Source organism: Corvus brachyrhynchos, unplaced genomic scaffold (assembly GCF_000691975.1).
Source record: "Corvus brachyrhynchos isolate BGI_N302 unplaced genomic scaffold, ASM69197v1 scaffold933, whole genome shotgun sequence".
Classification (NCBI taxonomy): Eukaryota; Metazoa; Chordata; class Aves; order Passeriformes; family Corvidae; genus Corvus; species Corvus brachyrhynchos.
In genome coordinates, this window is record NW_008237401.1 from 66,890 (window position 1) to 67,312 (window position 423).

Below are 423 nucleotides of genomic sequence, written 5' to 3' on the forward strand. Positions count from 1 at the left end.
CAGAGTCCGAGGATCCCGAAGCGAGCCCCGCAGAGTCCGAGGATCCCGAAGAGAGCCCCGCAGAGTCCGAGGATCCCGAAGCGAGTGAGTTGGAATCAGAGGATTCCGAGGAGAACCCTGAGGAGTCGGAGGAGCTCAGCATAGATCCGACCCTCCTCGTGGAACTGGCAACCAGACTGCAAGGTTTGGGAGCCCCCCCCAAACCCCCTGGACCCTTAATGGGAGGGCAGACCTTTGGGTTCTGTCTCTGTTCCGAGGTGGGGTTGGTGCTGCCATGTGAGGGCTCCCGAGGGTTGGGAACGATCCCATATCTCTGTCCCGGCTCTGAGATGGGGGGAACGGGAGGGTCGGACCCCCCCCGAGGCGCAGAGGGAGATGGGAGAGGGGACGGTGGCACCGCCGGGGCATCACACGGGGGTCAGG